Source organism: Gymnogyps californianus, chromosome 13 (assembly GCF_018139145.2).
Source record: "Gymnogyps californianus isolate 813 chromosome 13, ASM1813914v2, whole genome shotgun sequence".
In the NCBI taxonomy this organism is placed as follows: domain Eukaryota; kingdom Metazoa; phylum Chordata; class Aves; order Accipitriformes; family Cathartidae; genus Gymnogyps; species Gymnogyps californianus.
In genome coordinates, this window is record NC_059483.1 from 2,486,125 (window position 1) to 2,511,740 (window position 25,616).

Here is a 25,616-nt window from a genome sequence, read left to right on the forward strand (position 1 = left end):
GGGAGGTATATTTATGAAAAACATGTCCTTTCTGTTAGCTGATTGTTGGCCTTCTGCCTGTTGTGCTGTTAGGGTTGAAGCTTTGCTTCTGAATTTTATCATTTACCACAAATAAAAACATTAATTCTTAATGGCAATCTCTCCTTGTAACATTTCACTTTCTCAAGGTGTATGGTGTTCTAATTGCTACTAGGTAAGAAAAAAAAAAGAAAATCCCAAACCAGGCTATAAGAGACTTGTTAAAGATTTATCAGCTTCCATCTCTTTCAGTGTGATTTGGCAGCAGTTTTTTGTCAAACGGTCCAGAGAGCCCTAACTTTTGACTAGTTTGTGCTTGGTGCCCATAACTCCCAAAAGGAAGGAGGATTAATCAGATGTGGCTTGTTATCCCTGAGCACTCCAGGAAATAATAAAAGGCAGCGACTGTCTAGCTGTAGTTGTTAAGGGTACTTGATGCAAGTAACAGCATGTAGCAATAGTTCGCCAGGATGACACTGGTGTGTTTTATTACTGTTGCATTTATGTCTGATACAAAGTTTTCTGCTCTAGGCTCAGCTCCATTTTGTGGATTACTGCTTCCTCTGTTTTAAAGTCCTCCATATAATCAACTAATTGCATTCCAGCCAGGTTTACTATGGGAAAGTATACTCTTGCTAGATACAAGAAGATAGCTCCCAATGAAGTCATGAGACATGGGCACCTAACTATATTTGACATGTGCTAGCAATCAGTGTGTGTGGGGGGGAATATGTCAGTGATACTAGCATTTCCATACTTACACTCCGCTGTGGCCTAACCCTTTCTGTGTATGCAAAATTGTCCACCATTGACAGGATGAAGCTGCTGAGTGCCTCAGTGGGGTTTAGGATCCTGGGATCCCCCAACCATCTTGCCTGTGGGTCATGATAGAAGTCAAAGCAGAAGTACCTGTGCAGAAACGTGGCTAGGAGGAGAGACCGTTGCCCACTTACAGCCACTAGCCAGGACCCTCTCCTGTGGAGCTGCCCAGCCCTTCCTGACCTGCTGAGTTTGTCCCAACACTTCAGCATTTCTCCTGGCTGCTTATGTCGTTCGTTAATGTTGTGTGTGCCTGGCAGCCCATGCATTAAGGTGCTGCCAGCTGACTGCTGGAAATTAGAAAAGATGGAGAAAACAAAGTACATGCACAGAATAATTGTTTTGATGATCTTATTTTCATTTAACTTTAGAAAATGGGTGCACAGTTGGAATAAACACTAGTGACTGTTGGCCTTGTTCTTTGATATAGATGAACTAAGTCCATGTGTTCTTTTAGCATTGTTTCAGTCTGTTTCCACTAATAAATCCAGCCTCCTCAAGAGGCACTTCAGTGAAGATGTAATACAGAGTTCTGGAAATTGTTACTGCCCTCAGATGCAGGGAAAGTTTAGGGCTATACCAAGAAAAGCAGTTATAAATCTGAGCACATATGTTTTTTTTCCTTTCTCTCTGCTTTTAAATCATGAAATCATGTAAATGGCTTTATGCTTTTTTAGCATAAGAGGCTACCTAAACTGTTGCAAAAAATGAGTAGCATTTTGGGAACGTCTGAGCATTAGCTGCTCCTCTTTTTACGACTTAGTGAAATTGTAATGCCAGAATGACCTGAAGAACATGATCACCTCTTTTAATGTGTTCTGGAAAAGGTATTTTGCACATACTTTTGATGCTGCTGTCTTTACAGGAAACCTGCCTTTAATTCTTTGTCTTCCCTGAGAAAAGATTTCCCTTTCCATTAAAGCAGTTGTTGCATTTAAAATCCCAGTAGAGGCAAGATCTAGGTGTAGTTTTGTTTTGGTGCTTATTTTTAAAGGCTGCTCTAGCCTCTCACAAGGTTTAAGTACTATTGCATACATGGAGTTGAAATTTGCCTATGAAAGAGCTGGGAGTATGTGCAGATCCACAAGCATGAGCCGTAATGTTGCATCGTATATTGCTTTTTGGGGAATGGAGAGCTCTCTGGCCTCTGTCCTGGTCAATCTGTGCCCAAGACTTGTTAGCACAGTTACGTGTTAATAAAAGCAAACTAATGTATTTTTACATTGAAGACATTTTACTTGCTTTCTGGCATTGTAACTTTGTATGCTGTCAGCCTTCTGATCAGTTGGCTGTTTCTGCTGTATACTCGTATCCAAAGTCAAACCGGATGGAAACTCAAGTATTTCGCTGCAGAGAACAGTTATGCTGAGCTGGATGGGATTAGCTTTTCAGAGCTGAGATCCTTCTGATGGCAAGTTCTCAGGAGGTCTAAAACCCTGTATAAGACTTGGTTGCATCTGTGTTTTGTTTAGTAAATGTCAGCTCATTGGTAACTTCAGTGTGCCCACAGACACGCTGCTACTGGCAAAGAATTGTTCTTGTTTCCCCTGTGCTTCCCTGCTGTTTTCATTAGGTTTGTAATGTCATTTCTTCTGCTAGATGATTAGTGTCTAACTGTTTTTATGTTAATACTTGAGTTCAATTCATTTAAAAAACTGATAAGGAACCGTATTTCACTCTTTGAAATTGTGGAGGTATTCAAAGAGCCTTTTGTGCTCATAACCATGAGTGCAGAGATTGAATAACCATGTCTAGTTGGGAGAATGCTTGAAAAACTAAGACCTTTAAAAATGTCTCTACTGCATATGCCAAAGTTAAATGGCAGCACCGTTAAGTGTCAGGATAGACCATACTAAACATGAACCAAAGGAAGACGGTAAAAGTTACATTTGCGGTTGCAAAAGCATAAAGCAGTCCACTGCCATTAGACAAAGCAACTCCTACATTCACAGCCACGATGCTCTCGGCTAGGTTAGAAGCACAATAGCCCAAGGAGGACTTGGAAGCTTTTTAGCTGGGACTATGGATCAAAAGAGGGGGCCAAAGATGGCAGAAGAGAATTGCAGGTTGATCTGTATATAGAACTCATTTTTCTGAGAAACTGGTAGAAAAAAATTCTATTTATCCATCTACTAAGGTATTTGAAACAGTGAAATGGAGGGAATACATAAATCTTCAAGATAGTTTGGTGGATGATAGCGCACTTCATCAGTGGTGATAGGTGCACTGTTGTGCAAAGTTCCTAATGTGTTTAGAGGTATGGGTTGTTCAGCAATGTACTGCTTGCCTGGAAGTTCCTTCAGATATTATTATTAGTTCTTAATAATTCACTTTCAGATGATTAAAATATGTTGAGGTAGCTGGTAGTTTTGATAGCAGCTTTAATTGCCTTCAGTGAATGAGAGAAGCTCCCAGAAAAGAAAGCGTGCGTGTAGGGAGGGTGGGGGTTGAATCTCACTGAGCTTCTTCCCTATAATCAATATCCCACAGCAGAGATGCCTTTTGCTAGTTCTGTTGGCATTTCTCAGGGCAAGTTATGATACTTAGGCTGTGGATTTGGACGGTGCTATAATGGGCCCCATCTGTCAGCAGTGCCTCCCTGCCTGGGTTTAGTAATTTGGGGAGGAGTATAGCCTCCTGTGCAAATCTGTCTCGTGGGGATGATCATGTTTCTTGGAAAACCTGTTTTGGGGACCAGGACATGCAGTTATAAAATTCTATTCTTCCCTTTGTCCCTGTATTGTAGCCATTCTGGGTACAAATCCCTCTTCTCCACTCTTCCTGGCGCTTTTGCTGTGTATCTTTGGGATTGCTTTGTACAAATAGTTTACTCAGTGCTAAGAGTCCTGTATACACATCATTAATTTCTTCTAGTATGGGATTTGTGCTCAATTCTTTATTTTCTATAATATCCAATAAATATTCTAAGCACTGAGCTAAAGAGTATTCTACAGAATGAATTTCTCAGTCTTTTCTACTGAAGTTGTTCTAGTTATTAGGGAAAACTTAGTCTTTGAGAGAGAAGTGATGGAAAAGAGTGATTATAGCCGGTGGGGTAGAGGACTCCTGGGATGGACAAAGTGAGACAGAGAGAGCCTGGATTCTAATTCTGTCTCTCCTGAATATTTATTTATGCAAAAGAGAACAGGTTCAGTAGGAGAAGCAGAACAAGGTCTTCCTCTCAAGTATTCCAGAGTTCATCTTTGAAGTAATGGCAGCTGAACGATTGCAAGTGAAAACAAACCAGTAAACCAGAGCGAGCATGGCACTGGAGCGTGTCGGCACTGCTCACAGCTCTGAGCCGGAGAGCGCTGCGGGCTGGGCTGGGACGCTGCAGGTGGGTACGCAGGGCTTGCAGCCCTCTGCCCAACAGCCTGGCGTCGCCCAACGGGTGGACAAACACTGAGCTGTATGTGACCCACCCGCGATGGGAGGGTGGCAGGGCCAGAAGGCCTAGCAGCAGGAACAGCACAAAAACACGAGCTGAGCTTGTGAGGCTTTGAGCTGCTGCTGGGGCTGGCCCTGGGAGAGAGATGAGGGGAAGGGAGCCGAGCACCGCTGTGCTCAGACCCTGCTGAGATGGGACAGGGGAGGGCAGCAGCCCTGGTTGTGGTGGTTCCCCGAGGGGCAGCATCCCAGCTGCCATGGGTGAAGCATTCTCCTCTCACGGCTGTGCTGAAGGAGTGAAGGAGGAGGAACTGCTCCGGGGCAGCATCTTTGAGGCTGTGGCTTGTGCTTCGGGACCTAGATCTGCAGTTTTCTGGCTTTCATAGGAACATGGTTAAAAGATGCCTCTGGACAAAATGTTTTTTTGGCATGATAACAATTCTTGTTCAGTCGCAACAAGAATTGTAGTTGAACACAAATTGCTTTTTTTTCATCTGCAGTCATTCATTTATATTGGGTTTTAAAACATTGGCAAACCAAAATAACCCTGTTCTGTGTCTGACCTTTGCTCAGAGGTTGCATTCTTAAAGGAACAAGGTGCACCTGACTGTTTCTCTTGATGTCTTGTGTTCCCTTGGAAAACTGTTTGTCTGCAGGAAGCCCAGTGGGCAGAGCTGCAGGTGCCCGTGTGCTGTCGTGCGTGTGCCGTAAATCTGCTGCCTCATGGAGGTGTGGGGAGTGTTTGCATGAGCATAGTGCATATGTATGTATTTCTGTGCTGAGACAGAAATATGGCAGCCTGAGGTAAAACAACATCTTTTCTAATCCCAAACCCTATTTAGAAGAGCCTGGAAATACTCTCAGTTCATCTGAAACCCTAAATCTGTCTCTCATTTAGCTCTAGCCCCCAGTGGGGGAATCGAGACAATTTTATCATCCGTTTATGTAAGCTTTTGTCACTGAAAAGTTAGATTTATGCAATGTAGTTAAGTCAGATTTACGGGACACCGTTAACTCTGAGAGAATGACCCAGGGGATATAAAGAAACTTCAGCTGAGGAAATATTTTATTTTAGTGTCTGGAGGAGTTTTACACCAAACAGACACTTGCACCCTCATGCTGGTAAGAGTTACAGCAGCATATTTCTGGCTGTAGAGTTAATGAGGTTGCTTGAGTGCATTTTAAATTCTGTGTCTGTAGTTGGCTGAAAGTTGTCTGCAAACATCCAGGTTAACACTTCCCCGCTGGAGCTGGGTCTCTGGTGCCGCTTTGGGTCTGGAACTGGCATGGCTTGTTCCCTGGGCTGGGCCAGGGTGTGCTTGGCCTCCTGCTCCCAGAGGAGGTGGCAGGGCACCTTCACGGGCCGTGCAAAACTTCAGCCTGAATTTCAGAACAGCAGGTTGGCTTTGAAAGTAGTCTTTCTCATCTACAGATACCAAATAGTTTCAAAATATCTGTAGTCCTTGTATCCCTTTATGTAATCAAGGGAACTTGGTCTAATTTAGCAATCGAATACTTGCGAGCTGCAAGGGAGGAAAAGGTCCTTGCCTGGTTTTCTGGTCCATATGTGTCACTGTAAAACAGGAGCTCGCATCGCATCAGCAGGGCTGAATTCCATCATCTTTCCTTCTCTTCCCAACACCCAAAGCTGTGGGGATTCAGCATGATGGGTTTGATTTGTGAGGTGAAAATCAATTAAGTCTCATTCTTGTCTTAAGTGTGGGTGAAGGTGTGAGCACTTGGAACAGTCTCAACAAAAGCTCCTTAATGTTGTTGTTTGGTTTAACTGAAGTTCATTTACACTGTTGCCCTGACAAGCCTGGCAGGCCCTGGGGGGCATGCTCGGGGAGGCAGTATGGGCGAGTGCCCTTGTCTTTGGGCTGAGCTCGGCAAGAACTGGGGGAAGTCACTTCAGCTGGGCTTTTGCTGGGTGTCTCGGGAGCATCAGCACTACTTACTGATCAGGGTTGATGAAAGCTGTGATTATTTAAAAAAGTCTGTCAGGAAAGGGGCTTTCTTCTTCCTTTTTCTTCTTGTGGACCAGAGAGATGACAGGTATTCCCTTGTGACACTCAGGTCTGGAAGCTCTGTGCACAGGGGATGTGTAAGTGAAATAAAATAAAAGATCATAGCCTAAGCAAGAATGGTGGAGGTTTTGGTGTACTTCATCAATCCTGTTTGAGAAAACAGCTGAAATGTTTGCAAGAATCGGGTGTTACATGGATTTAACTTTCTCCATCAGTAGTAGGTTTTGGCACTTCAGGCTGAGAGGAATACAGACCCAGCTTTCTGAGCCTTGGAGGATATTCTCATTTAGGATAAAACTCAAAGGAATTAATTTTCTGTTTATTTTCTCCCTCTGATGGGTAGCTCTCTGAATTTTGATGTTAATCTTTATGCTTGGATCCAGATGGCATTTCATGTGGCTTAATGTACTGGTGGGTGAGTAACCTCCAGCGCTGTGCTGGCTGCAGGAGGCTCTGGCCAGGGCACACCGGGGTACGCTACGTCCGCTCTGCTCCCTGAGCTCCTCTGCTCTATGTAACTGCTTTCTCTGGGTCCCGGCCTCACGTAGGTGCTATTTCTCGCTTCTTTAAAAGCTTGGTATGATTTTTCCGCTCTGTGCACTAAATCATTTTACTGATTCTCCTTAAATCCAGCCTTAGCTATACAGGTATTATTTTGATGAGTACAATAAAGGAACCAGAGAAACCAAAACCTTCTTTCAAAGTCTGTCTACCCTGATCTCCATGGATTCTCAGGTCTGAAGTGTTATGTGCATGATAACTGAACTAAATTCTCGCGTATCATGCAACTGCCTGTTTAGGCAAGCATCATATACTTTTATTTATTCTCTGAATAAAAAGGGAATTTACTTAGAGAGAGAGTCTTTTTCCAGGGTAAAAATTATATAGGATTGGTAAAGCAGGACATGCTATGGAGGAATTGTGCTATATATATTCAAGACATTTTCGAGTCAAATAGGGTAAATTAATAAATTGCATCAAAAGGAGCTGTGAAATTTTATGAATTAAAAAAATCATATCTGTGTGGAAGGATTATAATCTTGGGACAGTGACAGAAGCTATCGTCACAATATGCTGATAATGTCCCTGAAAGGCTAAGTGAGATTAGAAAAGCTACAAAAGCAGAAATTAGACTGCAATTATGGGTATATTGGCTGGGCTTGGGGCTGAAGGTAAGAGACTAAAGATTTAAAATCTTACAAACTCTGATTTTTGGAGCAAAATAAATAACCTAATCTGAAAAGGTGGAGCAAATCTTGATTAATCCTGCACAGCGAACAGGACATGATTCAAGGTACTACTATGAAGTTGGTCATCACGTTATTCAAATTTGATGTCCTGGTGGAAGTCATAAATCTGGCACAGTAAAACATTTACCTTCAAAAAACACACCTATTTAAGAGGCTGTTTAAAAACAATTTTAAAGGAACAGCTGAGAGTGTAATGCTTTCTGGCAGAATGACTTGGAAAGGACACCAAAAGCTAGCATGAGTAAAATTTGAAGTGAAAGAAACTCTTCAGAAGTGGACGTAATAGCAAAAGAAGGAAAATTTAAAGAACATACATTCTGATTAATTTAAATGTAAAACCACAAGTAAAGCTAAAAAGATTCTGATGAATTGACAGTCATAATTAAAAAAAAAAAAAAAACAAGCACTCTGAAACCCGGTCTTTAACAGTCTGGCACTCATCCTGCTTTTGCAGTTAATAGGTAATCAATAGTAAAGTAATAAACAATAATACAAGTCACATTCAAGGAAAGTAATGTGATAGTAGAAGAGTTAAATGCATTATTTGCCGTGGCATGCAGTATGGGAAAGCTTAGGGAGGCTCCCGATCAGCTCCTTTTCTTGTGGGAATAGTCTAAGGAACTGTCGCAAATTGTCACAATTGCCAGTAGAAGATGGTCAGAACAATCGATAAAGTACCAAAATGACAGGAACAGATGGCAGCATCTTTGGTGAAAAAGCAGCTTAAATATGGACTATTAATTGTAGAGTTAGTTGTCATTTAAATCAGCCTCAGTGTTATGGAGACGAAAAGGACGTGCTACTTTATGTGAAAGAGTAGGAGAGGTGAAGTGGGGAACTATAGGTAAGCAAGTGTGGCTCCTGTACTGGCACACTGATAGCTAATAAATACTATTAGACACGTGCATAAATATGATGTAGTAGGAAAAGATAACTTTTCAAGGGAGTCATGCCTGACAAATCAATCGGATTTGTCTGAAGGAGTTAATGGATATTTGGATAAGAGTGGTCTGGTCAATATAGTGTACCTTAATTTTTTTCAGAGCACTTTCAGTAAGGTCCCTTGGAAAAAAAAAGCCATTTTATTTATAGTGTAAAATGGATTAGTAACTTGCTAGCATATAGGAAACAGAAGGTAAGAATAAAGGTCTTTTTATTTGAATTGAGGCAGTTTTCCATTAGTCAAACAGATTAATTATTGGATTTGTGCTGGTCATTGTATTTGTAGCTGGTCAGGAAAAACAATGAATGGTGAAGTGCTAACGTGTGACCGTACATATTGCTCTATAAACAGCATGTGTAGAGAAGGCTCTTCAGGAATGAGTGTACAGTATTTCATACAAAACACAGTGACTACTTAGTGAAATTATTAGGCAGTAGATTTAAAACAACCAAAAGGAAGCAGTCTTTCTCCCCACAGCATGTAGTTACGTTGTGGAGCTCATCAGTACAGGATGTTGCAGAGATTTGAACTACAACTGTTTTCAAAAAGAGATTAAACAGATTTTTCTGGAGGCTGAGTCCACTAGTGAATATTAAACAAAACCATCTCAGTGCAAGTCTCTGGCTCAGAAGCTCCCCAGCCTGGGGATTATGCTATCTTTGTCATAAAAATCTACAGCTGGCTGTTGTCAGACAGGGTGCTCTGCTTGATCAGCCTTTTCCCTTACCTGCTGTGTCAGTTCCTAGATGTTCATTTTAAGACCTGGTAATGACACTTGGAAAAATGTCTTTGGGCAAGATGATGTTAATTTTGAAGCATATTTTATGTCAGAATGAGTTGGCAACTTAAAGCTATTTTTAAATTATTTTTGTGTTTGTAGGCAGAGGGGAGGGTAAACTGCTTCCCACCGTTTTTAGGGAGCGAGCATCTCTGAATTTCTTGTGTGAGTACTCTTGTCTTGCACAAAGAAACACATTTAATGAGTGCTATAGACAGATATAGTCAGTGCTTACGGTGGTGTCATTGATGTACGGATACATCTCTAGAAAGGTTTTCTTATTTGAGCAGAAGGTACTTGAAACAGCCAGACCACTCCAAGTATTTTCACCTGTGCTGGAAGAACCACAAAATGAGGAGTTTGCTTCTGTTAAAAGAAATTGTGCACTTTGCATTAGCAAGGCATGTTGCAGCTTTTCCATGTTTCTTGCAGCTTCATCTTTCACCTTGAAGTGACACATTACACGTCGTGCAAGGGGCTCAATCCTCAGCTCAGTGCCAGACTTCATGCAGTCAGGTAAATACCTTGTGGTTCTGGCTGTGCTGAGTGACTCCTTTTTCAGTCTGTATGCAGGGAAAGGTGGCAGTGCCACACTGACCGGTGATGGGTGCTGTGGGTCTCTGAGCTGGTGCGCTGCATGTGCCTTCTGACAGCTTGCTGATAGCAATAGATATAAGCTGGCTGCAGCTGAGATCTGAACGCTAAATGTGTTTTATGATCCCTCCAAAATTTTGCACAGAAAGAGACATTCTTATTTCACTACTGCACGTACAATACTGGTGGGATGTATGAGTAGCAGAGCTTGCAGTGAAATATGGAACGTAGTGCAAAACAGCAGTGAAGGCCTTGTTACAGCTTGTTAGACTGGTTTACTGTCACTAATGACTGGACTGTGTAACCATTGCAAAATCAGCAGTATTGCTGTCTGCTGTAACCTCCTGGCACTAGAAATGGGAATATTGGTGACGAACTGTGTGTTAATGTGTGAAAAATTATTTTTAGCTTTCCACTTGGAATAAAAGGTCTAGTTTGACTCTAGTGGGTTAAATATTTTCTGACGCAGTAATTAACAGCCTTGTTGACAGAAGGATTGCATTGCTATTAATAGATATGTATCTCTGTTTCAGTAAATTTTAGCCACCTTTGTTTTGAGCTGTGGGAATTCATAGTGTAGCTAATGTCATGCGAATGAAGATTGCTGAGATACGCAACTCATCCATTCTCGCATATGGTAGTATATGCTGGTTTGGATGTTGAAAAGAAACTGTAACCATTGAGACAGAAAATTATGTGAGGGAATCAAAGTAGTGAAATAACAGTTGCTATGTTTTAACAAAGTGAAGAATTTTTCCTTTGACATTACAAAACTGAGTTGTTGAAATACCTCTTTGTTATAGCTCTGCTAAACTGGCCAGGCTGCTCTCAGGGATTTAGTCCTTAGCGCCAGGTCGCTAACAGTAACACCATGTTACGTGGGTGTCTAGAGGCATCTGTCGTATGGAAAAAGTGATTTCTCCCCCGTGCCCACCCCCTTCCTTCACCTAAAAGTCATAAGAGCTGAAGAAGTGGACACCACATCTGACAACTCTGAAGCGACGTCAGAGCTTCTTTTAATTCACGCTGGGTTATGTTAGCATGGAGCTCTGAAACCCAGATCTAGCGTGCAGAGGGGGAGGCAGATGTGCTGGGTCTGGTCCCGAGCCGGTGCTGCTGAGCAAGCAGGGATGCCGCTGGGCTTCGTTCTCATGACAAGACTCCGCACAAAGCAATTAAGCAGTGTCAGCGTAAGCACCATGCACCGGAGGAGGATGCAGTTACTGCTTCACTGTGGGGCTGGCAGGGCAAAGTGTGTGTGGGGGTATAAAAACCACCACAGTTTCCTTGAAGTAACTCTTGCCCAACTGATGAAATGTGTCTAAGGTTTATCCTTGAACATTGAAAACTCCTCCGAAAGGAAGACTTCATCTTAATACACACGGAACTGTTCTCTGTCTTACAGTGTTTGTCCTTGGGTTTTCAGCACCAGAGCATAGGAATGTAAAAGGTCTTGGTTATCAGTGATGTCTGTTGGTCCTTATGTCATCTTTACATAGTTCTCTCTTCCTATGAATCCAGTTCTAGTTTATTGCTATAACTTATTTCCATTTCTTTTCTCTTTCACTCTTTTTCACACTTAAAAAAAATTGAAAAATTGAAAGGATTTATTTTTTAGGTCAAGGCACATGTCAAGTCTTTGAAAGTTATCCAGTCTACCAGATTCCCAGGAAAAAAATTCCTGGGAAAAGGAGAATCTGCTGTGTTGAATTCTGCGTAATGTAACTGCATTGTATTGGGGAATGTGTCCAGTTTTAATGACAGTTAAATTCTGCAGGACTTTCCCATGAGAGCAGAAGTCCCTCTGTGACTCCCTATTTGCTTGCCAAACTCATCTCAGTCGCTTTTCCTTTTGATCAGCTGGCTGCTTCACTCTGCCTGTGTCTTCACAAGGGAGAAGCTAATGGGAGGGAAAAGAAACCAGACACAAGGGGTTTCCTTCCTGAAGATGTGTTGGCACATTACTGACATAAAACTACCTTCAGATTTTGGTAGTCTGAACCTGCAAGTAAATAACTGACCTTGAAGAATGATTCATAGTAAGGCACTTGTGGAAATTTTTCTCAGTGTTCAGACACTTTATTTTTTTAACATTTAAAAAAAAAAGTTGATAGTTAATCCTGTAATATCTTCTGATTTAATGGACACCTGCTCTGAAGCAGTGTAGCTGTGTACATACATATAATTAAATTTGGAGTTGGGGAAACTTGGTGTCAAGTAAAGGAGACTTAAACAGTTTAAAAACAAAGGAAGTGTTCTCTTGAGTGACATATGTTGTATACAATTACTGTGGATAAGCTGTCGCATTTTGTATTCTAGTTCCTTATTAAAATTGTCTCGCTTGCTTAGGGCTAAATTTGAATATCACTACTTCATGGTAACACGCTTCCAATTCAATCTAAGCAGGAAAAAAAAAATAACTGATGGTACATGCTAAAAATTTGATATTAAACCATATGACTAATTTTAGTTTTAGAATATTCTTTTTTGTCTTTTGTGCCTTAAGAGGCTTATATTTTACGTGACTTCAGACTTCCCACACAAAGCTAAGTGAGACTTACCTAGCACAGTGTGGAACAGCTTATTTTAAGGTGGAAAAAGTCATTAGCTGTCTCCTGCTGAGACCTTGTATTGAGAAAGCTAAATTAGAAGCCACTGAAATTTAGCATGAAGAAAAGGTAAATTATTGTTTATTATTTTACTGTTTCCTGCCTGGAGCTCTCAGCCTTGTTAGTTGAGCATGTTACATGACCTTTTTGAGGTGGTTGGGGATAGGGCAGGAATTGAACTGAAAGAAGAAACTTGTTAGAAAACCTAAGTAAAACACTCATTTCTCATTACACAGATTGATAGGAAAACTGTGCACCTCCATCTATTGAATCCTCTGGCTACCGCTGCCTGCTGCAGTGTTTGTAGCAGTCAAAAGCAAAATGCTGGCTTTGCTGCTTTATCTTGGGAAGTTTTTCAGTGATTTTTTTTATTTTTTTATTTTTTTTCCTTGCAGCAACTGAACATCCTTAGTAGAAATATCTTACGGGCAGTTTTAGACAGAGCAATACAGAATGCAAAGTATTTTAGGGTCTCTGAAAGGATGCATGCCTGCCTGAGCAAATGAGATGTTCCATGGGACCTGAGGAAATAGATGAGTATTCAGTTTCAAGGATGATATCCCACTACAGTTAATGGTTCTTTAGTGTTTTTTACAAGCCCTATCTAGTTATAAATGTTTCAGGGCTTTTGGGAATATTTCATAGGAGTGGTTTCTGCAGATTTTATTAGGTTAAACGTCTATTTGTCCAGCACAACAGAAGTAGTTATATAGAAAAGGATGTTTAAAAAAAGGACTCAAGACTCTTGAAAAGTTTTCACCTAAGAAGGAGGATTTTTATTCATAGGAACTGGGGAGCTTGTTGATGTTAAATAGACTGTATCTTGACAGTTTTGAAAACTTCACGTTATTTTTCTTGTCTTGCAGAGGGCTATAAGATGGGTGAGGGCCTACCTCTCATGTCATGTCACTTTGCGAGATATAGGAGGAATACGACTGCAGTGTTTAGTATGCTTCATCTGTCCTACGAAGCCTTTTGTTTAATTCTGAACTAACCTCTGGCCCATGAAAAGACAGAGTGATGTAGCCTATTTTAAAAGAATGAGAAGATGGAAAATGTGGTAACTGCATGCCCTCCGGCATACGGCGTCATGTGCTGCAGTGTGGGGCTCTGATACTGTAAAGGTTGAGAGGGAAAATAAGAATAACTGAAACAATTTTTAGAATTTAAAAGACAAAGACACAGAAGTCCAGTCTCTGATACACTGATTATTTCAAGGTCAGGCTTGCCATCATGAATTGTTCCACTGTCACTCATTATGTTAGTAATTCTATCTTTAAGTAGGGGTTCTTCAGTCCTCTGATAGCAGAGTTCAAAATTCAGTTATTTATCTTCCAGAGCCTCTGCATTTGTTCTCATGAGGCTTCAGGGGGAGTGTGCAAGTCCTGTACTGCTCTTACAGAAGTCCCTGTCTTTATTGATGCAAAGGAAGGGGATATCATTCTTGTATGGGGCTGGAAAAGAGGTAGTTAGGAGGACAGATCTATGAAGAGAACATGAGACTAAATTTGGGAGCCTGTTTCCTCTTGGCAGCTATTGGAAACCAAGGTACAAATACAGATAGACCTGTAACTGAAAACCTATTTTTGAAATTATATTAAATTCAACTCTGTGTATTTACTACTAGGAGAATAGGGTAGAAGTGCTGTTGGTATTTCATACGTTAAAGTAAGACATATGCATATCAAGTTAGAAAAACAGCAAAGCATCATTTCATGTTGAATTATCACTTTTTATTTAAATGGAAAACACTAGTTTGTATTCAGAAGGTTTTTTGCCAAGACTTTGTGCCTTGTACAGTAGTAAGAGACTATAACAAGGAAATTGTAATACACAATAAGTATATTTTCATAAACTAAACTCTTGGCTTCTTTATCTGTAACCTTAATATGTACAATATATAATTACAATGCCTTATAAGCATTTCTTAACAAGATTTTTTTTTTGAGCGGTCACTAAAAAGCAGTAATCGGTAATAAAAATGAGGGTATTAGCACTCAGACCACAGTAAAAGCATCATTAAAATGTAAGTTCGAAGGCATGCTACTTTAAATTTGCCTCATTACGTGTGCAATTAGGGAATAAACAATAAAATGACCATAATTTTTCTTCAATTTTTTATCCTAACTGCCTTTTTAATTAGTGTTTAAAAAAAAGAAGTGGTGGGATAAGCCAAAGTTTAACAAGCAGTACCATCCTTTAGAGTGATCAGTGATGACTGCCTGCTCGCAGTCCTGTGGGTTGCTGTTTGCTATGGCGGTAAAAAAAAAAATGTGTTGCTGCTTTCATATACTGTGTGTGGTTTATCGCCCTCGCTCGGAGAAGGAACACGCTTGTGGAGTAACGAGGGAGCGATCCTGCCCTTGCCAAAGTGAACAGCAGCGTTCCCGCTCCTCTGGGGAAACAGGAGCAGACGTCTAGAGTTAACTCTGCACATTTTGTTCTACTAAGATAAGATGTTAATTAAGATAGCAGTCACTGAAGGTCTGATTGTAATATATATACACTGCTATTTGTGTGTAAATTTTGTAATCCATCTTTTTGGTTTCATCTGGACAGATACATTAGCTGTGGGTTTGGCACTAACAAAAATCGGCAGGAAAACGTGTTACGGAGCCAGAGCTGTTCTAGCAAGAATAAACGGTAAAAGTATCTTTCTTTTCTTTCCTATCTGCTAACCCTCTTCAATATTTATTTGGAATACTGTTGTAAACGTTCCATTGTAGATACTTTGATGTTATTCATTGCTGGTAACTCTCATTTGAATAGATATTAGGTATTTAGTAGACCAACCTATTGGCTTGGAGAGCTTGCCTTCCCAGCTGAAAGAATTGACCTGTCACCTGATGGGTGCGAGAGCTAGAAGGGGCCAGTTTGGGGAACAGGAGATCAGCTTCCACAAAATCTTGACCATCCTTCTTTGTCATAGGATGTACTGAGGTTTTGTTTCCCTTAAATGTGGTAATTCCAAACTTCCAGTGTGGTTCCCCGCACTGAGTGGAGAGGTCTGTCTCTGTGGATGCAGAGCGATTACAAGTTAACTCCACTTCTGGGGTGTCCATTGTGTTCATGTGTGTGGGGTACAGACATCTCACTGCTTCATCTGTCTTTCTAAGTTTGCTTTGTGTGTGAAGATAATTGAGATAGCTCATCTACGATGTTAAAATAGAGCTATTCAGGCACATAGTACTGACCTGTCATTTGAAAAAAAGCTGTGTTAGCTGGAGCTTGCTGGGGGCTGTTACCTCTGCTGGGACTATGCTTCACCGGTAGTCGCGTTATTTAAGGTTGAGGGCACAAAACAGATCTCTTGAAAATGTTGTTTCTGATCCACAGCTTACTGTTTACCTAGACAAATACCCATGGTAAGGGTGCATTGCAGACTTTGAAGCTGGATTTTCTGAAATGATTCTAATGAAAAAACAGCTTCTGGTCAGATGTTACTTAATGAACCTCATTGTTCAGTGTATTTAGGAGGCTTGAGGCCACAGGGCGAGTTCCTTGTAGACAGGAAAAGTCTTTATTCTTTACTGGTGTTTAATAAGAAATACAGGAAAGAAAAATCTGTATGTATTCATTTTGCACATATTGTGTTACTGGGATTTGCATTGGTTGCGAAGCATCTAGAAAAGAATAGGACAGGGATAACTGTGTGTCATCTAACAAGTGTTTTGAGGAGAAATCCACTTGGGAAGTGGGACGTTACTAAAAAGCTTTACCAGAAAATCATGAGCTATGAAGGTTAATAGAAGTATGGCATGAAATGAGATTGTTTTTTAACATTGCATTGTTAGTTAAGCAACCGTTACTGGAATTTTGGGCCTAGGTTAGAGATTTCATAAAAACTGAAGATGAACCTTACAGATCACATCTAATAACTTTTTGCCAGTCTACAGGAAAAACAGACCTTGCAGCATTTAGTGTGTCTCACATCAAACTCTTAGGTATGTTACCTCATTAGCAATGTGAATGCATCAGCCTGTAACTCCTTCGCACACAGGCTGTCTGGCACAACATGGCTGCGGATCGTGTTATTTGGGGTGATTGCCACTGCAGATGCTCTTTCTGCCCGTGTTCTGCTGTGCTGCAGCTGGGGGTAGCTGAGGAAATCATAGGAGCCAGTGCTGTGGTTTGGGACAGGAAGCAAATGGCACTGTGTTAATTGGAACCGCAAAAAGGAATTTAAAGCGGAGGACAAATAATTGCCAAAGCTAGAAGTGGGCCGTAAGATGGTTAACGCTGCTGATGGAAAAGGCCAGTGGAAGATTGTATAGTTGGAAATACTTGAGAAATGTTCTCTGTGTAATTAAAAAGATGACCTAGGTACATTATTTTGAAGTGATGGAGAAACTTAGTTGATTTCTTTGCAGATAACGAGGTAAATTTATTTTTCCAGCTAGTCATGTTTTGGGGAGATTTTTATCTAGTAATTGTGCTTGTCTGCAGTGTACAGATTGATGGCGAACTGATCCTGCTTAGCTTGTGATGTCTGTCAGAATCACGCTATTAGAAGGTATGACTGACATGCTGATTTTTCAGGTATTACCTTCAGGAATCCCAGCACCCTGAAACAAGGAAATCAGATATTAAACAGATGTGTGAGTTTGCAAATACAGCATCAATGCTAGCTTGGGAGTATCAAGCAGCCATGCAGCGAGGATTTTGTGAGATATTTTTCTGTAGCTTTGTTAAGTATCCAGATATATCTAAATCTTCACGAACTAATATATTAAGCCTCCTTTGTAACCCCTAAAGTACAGAATGAGGACAGTGAAGAAGGAGCGATTAAAGTAGAGACAAAAATACCTACTTGTCACAGAAAGGGTTCAATAATTTTGTTTCTTTGCTAAAGGGGAAAAAAAAAAGGATGTAAGCTCAGGTACTAACTTTAAATTAGCTTAACTTGCTGATGCCTTAAGACTAGGGATTAGTGAATTTAATTATGGGAGCCAGGAAGCACATTAAGATAACGTTGGGCCTTAAACTAAAACCCACAAAGCAATGAAATTAAAGTTGGTGGTTTGTGTTCCATCTTTATAATGTCCTATTCTTACTGTGCTGCATCACAGGAGGCCCTTCCTGTTCCACTCACCTCTCGGCATATGCTTTTGGGTACCTTTTTTTGTTTGTTTTAAAAATGAATGAGTGACCTTCATGAGCTTTTCATGATGTAGGGAATGCTCTGCTTGATTGGCACAATTGTACACTGACTAAAATCTGTTTTACCCAGTAATGATGCAGCTGGCATGGTCAAGTAGGTCAGATCGTTGCCTTGTTCTGCTTCATGCTGTTACAGTCCAAGTCACTCTTCAACTTCTCGGATGTGATTGCAAAGCATCGACTTGAGTCAGATTGTGAGGGCTCCAGGAAAGAATATTTGGCTTTCTGGTGAAGACAGGTTGTTATTAGTATAATGCTGATACAGTGTGTGAGGAAAATCTGATTTTATTCCTGCTTTGCTTCTACCTTCCTGTTCAACCTGGACTACTATTCATTATTGGCTTTTGTATCTGGACTTTGTATTTACTTTTTATTTTTTGAGAGAGATTCAAGATTAAACCCTTTTAAGACCGCTTTTATGAAGAGTCCTAGTTCTTAGTCTATTTGCTGACAAATTATGCAATATTGACCTTTCTCTTGCCTACGCAGGATGATGTTTTTTTTTTCTTTCAGTTGCTGGTATGGAAGTTGCACACCCCTTACCAGACATTTTTAACTTAAAAAGATACGGGTTTTGGTAGACCATAAGATTGCTTTGAAAAGGAAACCAATTTACTTGCTTTGGGTGATGTCATCCTTTCCTGGGCTTTCTGTTACTTAGTGTGATTTTTTTGGTATTTACTATTTGTCTTTATCTGATGAAAACGCAATAGCCTTTAAAAAAACCTGCAGTTTAGAAGTACTGTGCTCTCCTGCTTCAAACCAAAGGAGCTTGGAATGTTACATCTGTCAATCTGGAAAGGTTTCGAGGAAAAGAAAAGGTCTGACTCCCCTTGAAAGACTTAAACCAAGGAGCTTGAGTGTCAGAGAAATCTATGACTGCATTTATCAATAAGATAAATGCTTGAGACACATACCGAACAAAAAAGGGTGCACAGCCTTTTAAGTGTTGGCACCGTACTGAGGAAAGGAGCAAATCTCAGGACTTCTTGTCTTTATCTTCATGATTAGTTATTAGTCCTTAAGCACTTCCATGAAGCTTTCACCATTCCCATTATTTCACAATTTCCCATTATTCCGCAAGAAGTACGAGAAACTCAGAAAATAATGCTGCTTCTTTCTGCAAACCTTGTCTGGTTTTGTGGCTGTATTTGATGAATTTAGCAGTCCTCTTGCCACGGTGTAGTCTCAGCTTTATGTCAGTTTATATATTCCTTGTTTTATGGATCATTGGAAGATAATTCTGTTATTTTCTATTGAACCGTTAGTAAATACATCATCAGGATTTTTCTGGTGCTGCAAGTCCAGTATCCAGCTGGTGTACCAGTTTCTGTCAAGTGCCTTGGCGTCTTATTCTTTGTTCCAGTGATTGTTTATTTTCATGTTGGTTTGAATCATTAATCCTGACCCTATTTTTTACGAAGTAAAAATAATTGTTTAAAATGTGTACTTAATAGTGTTTTTTCTTATGTCTTCCATACCGCTTCTAAAAGCGTGATTTAGAAAGAAAAGACAGACCTCTGACAGCTCCTCTGAGTTCAGTTTATGTAGTACGTTTTCTTTAAACCCACGCAAGCATGTCATACCTTGTATGACAGAACAGCAGCATATCGCAGATACCCAGCAGGTCCTTTCTGGAGAGACAGCTGGAAATGCAAACCCTCTTCCTGGGTTTGACAAATGTGAAACTTATTGTTTGGGGTAACAGATCTTTAGACTGACTTGGGAATTCAAGAGATTTTACCTATATTATGTACTGTCCTTCAGTTTTTTCGATTGCACAGCAGTATCTGTACAACTGTTTGTAGCAAGGTGTCAGTCCACCCTCAGAAGGAAAGAATTTGCCTGTTCCCTAATGAAGTAAACTGACGTACGGCATTTAGAGGCCTCTGAGTTTTACAAGCCTTCTGGTTGAGTTGTGACATTAGAAATTAGAGAGTTAAGTTGAAACTTAACTTAGTGGGACATTCCCACCTTCTGGTAACATGGGAAATGTTACATTACCTTGACATCCGACTTCTGAGTTGTTACAGAACCTCACAAATAGGTTCAGAGCCAATATTGGTCTCTTTAGTCTTCCAAAGATACGTTATTTTAAAACCTTCTTTCCCCAAGTTTGCTAAAGTCTTCGTTTTATTCTCTGCTTAGCATCCATCTGTTCTTATATCTGTCCATTTTAAAGAACTTCTTATTCCAATAAACATTTTATTCACTTTCTGGTTGGTGTCTTCTTAAGGACCTGGTGGTCACTACATGGTATGCAACTCTATTCCCTTGGTATGCAAATTTATTCTCTGTTTTCACTGTGTATTTCAGGGTAATTCTCTTGGTTTATTTTGTTCCAGATAATTAAAAAGTGTAGAATAGCTTGGTAGTTAAGGTTGTTGTGGCAAAAACACTTGGGTCATTCAAAAAACTAGTTAGTCAGCCTGGCAGGGAGTATGATACAGTGAACGGATTGTCCCATGCTGGGCCAAATGGCTTTCATTCTTACTAGAAGCACTCCTGATTTTCACTCTCAGTATTAAATAATGCAGTTAAGAGACTGAGGTTTCTGTGTTTCAAGCTTGTTTTGAGATGCTCGTATTTCAGGGACAGTGCAATTTGAGAATGAACAGGTACTTAATGCAGTGTACGCTAGAAAGCAGTAAAAGTAACTTTTCCGAAAATTGTGTATGCAGCATCTCACTTCATGAAAAAGTTTTACTCCCTAATTAAAAAAAGAATTAAAAATGAACAGTCAAAGCATAATATCATATCTTTTACATCACTGTATTTTAACATTCAAACATCCTAGCACCATCGCAAATAGCTAATAGAGCAGTTTTGGTTTACAGGCTGTTTGCAGATACTTAGTCTCCATCAACACAGTAGCTCATGCTCTTCCTCACTGGTATATACACATCCTGTTGTCCACGTTCCTATCAGGATCTTTTTGAGTGTTGAGTATTGCAATTTTTTTCAGCGTTTGGATGAGTTGGTGTCTCATTTTGACGCTATAGACATTCCCTTGTCACTGTTGTGGTGGCTGCTTCAGGATTTCATTTTAGCTGTATGTCTTGGAAGTCTGCTAGTTAAAAGCCTGGAAAATGAAGTCTATTTTAATGTCATGTAATTGCAGAGAAAATGGAAAATTATTTGAGGTTCTCCTTATTCAGCACTTTCACAATTCCTTCAAAAGGAGTCCTTGTTGATTGTTCTGTAAATAGCAATTCTGATTAATAACAGGAATTTGCTTACTGAATGTACAAGAACATATGTTGCACTTGATCATCCATCCCATTCCTCTGTCATCACAAGGCAGCCTATGATGTCAGGCACATTTTCTCCTGTTTTCTTGTAAGCAGAGGTGCAGTGTCACATACTCCGGACAGACAGTGCATCTCTGCCCTAAGTTTCGCTGGTACTGGCTCCTTCTCCTGCTTCCCTGCCCCAGCCAGCCTGTCACTGGTGTCTCTCTGCAGCACAGCCATCCGCTGCAGCTCAGGCTAATGTGGAGAGATGCAGATGATCCTGGGCTGTGCACTACCCTAAAGCCATGCTCCTAATTGCAATGTCTAGCTTGCAGTGTTGGAAACCAGTGGCTTAGAGGTTTGAAGACAAGTCTGGGTGCAGGTGGTAGGGCCCTACTTCCGAGTCCAACAATAAATACTGACTGACCTTGCTAAGCCTGCTGACTTGTTTGTCTCTCTTCATACAGAGTTTGCCTGCATACTAAGTAGTTTCTCTATGAAAAATCCTTGAATTTCAAAGATACTGTTCACAGTAATTGCACTTTAAGAAGGAAAAAAGGTATTGCGATTTTGTTATTTACAGTGCTCTCTGCACAGTGTCTTTTGTAACAGATAAACAAAGCTCAACCGCTTGTGTTAATCCTTAGCAATGCTTTTTCCTGTTACTTCTTTTTTTTGAAGATGTTACTCTTGGTCATCAGTCTCCACAGACTTTTAAATCTGTGAAAAGTTCTGTATAAAGTCATTAAAGGCAAGGATGATTAGAGATAGAAAAAGGTGACATTTTTAACGAGGGACTTTTTAATCTGCAAAAAAACCAGACAGTAAGGCTTTTGGGTAAAGGAGAAAAAGTACCACTAATCAAGAAATTACTTCTTTCTTCATCACTTCTGTGTAGGTGAGATGAGTTGCCCAACTCTTTCCTGTCCTATTTATTTGAGATCATTGACCTAATGACTGTTAGACCTTTATGTGATCCTGTTTTTAAAATAACCAAGGGATAAGCCATTTCTCTTTTGGGCTCATAAATTGCTGGAAAGAGCGAGTCGCAGAGTGAGGTGAGGCACTGGCAGCAGTGCACTGAGGTGAGGACAAGCAGCAATGGCTGTTTGGTGTTATAACTAACTCCTGTACTTGACCTTCTGTTTATTGCACTCTAAAACAATTTAGAAATACCTGGCTAAATAAAAGAGAACAATAGTATCAATGATGGGACAGTGCAAAGCGCAATACAGTCAAGCAATCTCAAAGAGACAAGATGAAGCTATTTGAAGCACAGGACAGTTTTTATAGGTTTTTGAGTGGAAAGATTTTCAATGCAACAAGTCACAATTTTGTGATGGTCTTTTGAGCTGACGTGAAAAGTAATGCGGCACTGATTTAGCCACATGTATGTCAGCTGTGATATAAATGGTTTGCAGTACTTGTTAATTGTTTCATTTATTAAAAATTTACTTAGTATTTATTAAAATATGTACTAGTGCTAGGTATTTTTTGAAATTCACTGTGAATAGCCAAAAATCTGTCTCACACCTTTGTGATTAGCAATTGGTCCTGTGTTACTCTTTTGTTTTCACTTTCTCATTTGACTAATCTTGCTTATTAAAAATCCAGTAATGTGCGACTGGTTTGTGAAACCATCTGCGGTAGTTCCTTGGCTGTATTTAGTGCTCCATCCAAACACATCTCCTACTATTTATAGATATTGATGAGCCCTGTGTTATAGTCCTCAATATTTTATTGGGGCAAGATAGTAAATATGCCAGAAATACAACCACAGCAGAATAAAGAGTAAGTTCTGGCAAGTGTTTTTCAGCCGGGAAAAGGTGAAGTGGTAATGTCTATCCCTTTTCCAGCAGGGTAGCAGCTGTATCATTTATCTGTCATGTAGGTGCTGGGCTTGACCTTCTCCTCTGGCAGAGCAGGCCTGAGCAGTTCGTGCTCGCAGGAGAGTGTAGCTCCCAGGCTGCTGGGCTGTCTGCGCAGGTGAGACTATTGTGCTGTTGAAATTGTTGTACTCGGTGTGAAGTCCTGTGTTCCTGGAGCAGGATGGAAGCTGCCCCATAGGTGTTACCAAATCATCTGCGTCTGCCTCTGATGCTCGGAAGTATTTTATACAAAGTGAAGCAGAGCAGATGCAGGAGTGGAAAAATTTCCAGTTTAGGTGAAAAGCGGCTCTTCTAGCAGAGCAGGAACATTTTTCACACTTCAGATGAATGTCTTAACCATTGGGCTGTTTGATAAGAGACTGATGGTACTGTTTTCTGCGTTTCAAGCTCGATCTCTTCATTCCCTGTCCTTATTTAAAACAGCAACCAAAAACCAACCAAACACCACCACCGCCACGGGGCTCCTGTTTTGTGCTGGCAAGTGGAAAATGGCTTTGAATGTACCTTCTTTGGTAGTATCCCAACAACTGTCCTTAGTAGTTCACAGCAGTCCCACTTGGCACTTTCAGGTATCCATGCTCAGGGTATTTCCCTGGACATTGAAATGCCTCAGCCATCATTGATGGCTGATAGCTAATTTCAAATTATGTTTACAGCAAATTTTAGCTTTCCAGTAAAATACAAAGCTTGGAAGGAAGGGTCTAAGCGTGACAAGGGCAGGGGTTAAGAGATGTTGGACTGGGGCACTTGTACTGTCTCCTATTGCAGACTTAAAGTTCTCTCTTGTGGCAGTAAACTTGGCAGCTGTGGCTGCTTAACCTTGGGTGTGTTTGCCTGCTTCTGCGGTGGATTTGTTAGGGATCGTTTTGTGCATCAGAAATCCTTCAAAATTGCTTCCTTAAATTAGACTTACCACATGTCTCTTCTAGTATGGTCTCTTCTAGAGCAGATCTTCCAACTTTCCTTTTTTTCCTGTATAAATTCTGTGCTTTCAGGCACAGGAAGCTGTTGCTATTGTTGCCTCATATGTGAAGCTTAAGGTTGACTTCTGACAATTTGGTACCAGCTGTATTTATCCTGTCCTGCTAAATGCACTTCCATGATTTCCTGGCTGTTGCAGTGCTCACTGTCTGCTCTTGATGGAGGTGGGAGATCCTCTCTGCTGATGTCAAACAGGCTCGTCCAGCACAACAGCGTGTTCTGCGTGGTCAGCAGCGGATGCCTAAGGAATTCAGAACAGGGCAGGCACCCCCGACTGTTTCCTCACAACACCCTCCCAGCCTTCAGCCGCTTGTAGCTTCCCATCTTCCTGCGATGGATGCGCTCCCAGCAGGCAGGGTGGGTAGCCACGTGTCGTCTCCAGTGGCAGCAAAAGAAACTGCTTATACTGGGTGTACAGAAACCCTACACTTTCCCACTGCAACAACGACATCTGCATAGCACACTGTACCTCTCATGTCCTTTCCCTGGATGGCAGGTTACTGATAATACATTGCTAAGCCTTTTTCCTTTAGTTTAAGATGGTTATTTATTGATCTGCTTTTGGCAGTTGGTAAAATGCCAACTTCTAGTATTAGCTACTGGCCTCATTTTATTTAAACCTTATAAAATTTTATTGTTTCTCTTCAATGCTGAGAATGTGTAAATGTTTCTCCTAGAATGGTTTAAAACAATGCTTTTGATATTTTCTGCCTTAACCCTTAAAACTCTCATTGTGCAGATTTCAAAAAGGTCACATGAAAGATTCCCTCACCCATCCTTCTTGCAGCGTTTGAAAAGGAAATGTTTTAAAGCCAGTGGCCTCGTCTGTAACAGCGCTGGGAGGGAGGGAGGCAGGGGAGAAGAGGCATGATGACATTCAGAATTCCTGCAGATATAAATTAATAATAAACAAGTAACAGCCCAAACAAAATTCTTAGCTGACTCTTGTTTTTTAAAGTATTGCAACAAAACATAATATTGTACCTCCTTAGAAAGTAGAATATAAAGGGTTTTTTCTTATGAATATCTGGCTACTAATTGACCTTGTAGTGAGGAAAAAGATGCAAGAGAACATCTGGCCTGGGGATTGTTTTCCTGCCACAGAAGTGTTGGAGAGCACTACAGGGTTTCTTGTACCAACTGGAGAAACGGAGACAGATGTGGCGAGAATCACAGAACCTATTAACAGTCAATCTTCCTGTGTTATTAATGTGCAGTTGCCACATGCAGGTGTCTGTGTATTGATAAAGGGAATAGGTACAGAATGTTTTAATAAAATATGCTGACCCTTGTTACTATAAACAGGTTTGTTTATAAGGAGTCTCTTGGAAGAATTTCAGGAGCGTCACTTTTCAGGGCTGATATGTGACTCAACAGTTCTTACAGATGAGAACTTTTGAGAATATTTTGTGGTTAGTTAAATATGTTGACATTTTAAGTTGTGCAGCTATTCTGTATCTGTTTTCTTGGTGTTTAGTCCACATTATCATGAAATTGTCATTTAAATTTCTGTTGTGTCCTTGTTACCCAGTTAAATAGATTAATCCCTATTCTAGTGGGAACACTCCTAGCAGAGCTACATAGAATTTATCCTGTTGTAGCCTAGTCATATTGCTGCAAACTTCTCCATGTTTAGCCTGACCTGTTCCTTGAAGAAACTAAACATTTATAATTTTAAGACCAGAGGAGGCAGTCATGGGAATGGTGTCTGATCTTCTGTGTCACAAAAGCCATTACCTTTTACTGGGTGAAATAGTTGCTTTGCTTGTGTCCTGTTAGAAAACTGCCATATTGTATGGATCAAAAATTGTTAGTGAAGAAATGAAAAATAAAGGGCTTGAAAACAGTTATTTAGATAATGTAAGCTGTTATTATTTAAACTTTGGTTTTGAGTTTTCTGTAATTATACATGGAATAGTTGACTTTCA